At 53.1% G+C, this 507-nt stretch overlaps 1 non-coding gene across 1 annotated transcript in view; it reads right to left on the reverse strand.

Annotated features, from left to right (window-relative positions):
• Positions 1 to 226, reverse strand: part of LOC140110759 (18S ribosomal RNA) — a 1,884-nt gene extending 1,658 nt beyond the window's left edge. The window contains exon 1 of the ribosomal RNA XR_011851578.1: positions 1 to 226. This exon is cut by the window's left edge and continues 1,658 nt beyond it. This is a non-coding gene — a ribosomal RNA (18S ribosomal RNA).
• Between the last annotated feature and the right edge of the window lie 281 nt (positions 227 to 507).

Here is a 507-nt window from a genome sequence, read left to right on the forward strand (position 1 = left end):
GTCTGATAAATGCACGCCTTCCTGGAGGGCAGCGCTCTTGGGCACGTATTAGCTCTAGAATTGCCACAGTTATCCGAGTAGCACATCATCAATGCGGAACGATCAAAGGAACCATAACTGATTTAATGAGCCATTCGCAGTTTCACCGTAAAGAATAGTCAGTACTTAGACATGCATGGCTTAATCTTTAAAACAAGCATATACTACTGGCAGGATCAACCAGGTAGCCGAGCTCTGAGGGGTAGACTCTTGGAGTCAGGCTCCGTGAGCTAATGGGAACGCTCGTTGCTGCTGCTGCTACCGCAGCGCTTCTCCGCCGCCGGAGAAGACCTCGCAGACAACATTGGATGGAGCTTAGGGCAGGGGGGCAAGAAAGATGCTCTCGGTCCCTTCCAAGGACCCGAAAAAGCCTTCCCTTCCCCTCCCTCTCGCAGTCGCTGGCTTTCCCCACTCAGTTCAGCCAAGAAGTGGCGCTCGACTCTCACCTCCATCAGCACCTCCGAAGCT

This window comes from Engystomops pustulosus, unplaced genomic scaffold (assembly GCF_040894005.1).
Source record: "Engystomops pustulosus unplaced genomic scaffold, aEngPut4.maternal MAT_SCAFFOLD_311, whole genome shotgun sequence".
Taxonomy (NCBI): Eukaryota; Metazoa; Chordata; class Amphibia; order Anura; family Leptodactylidae; genus Engystomops; species Engystomops pustulosus.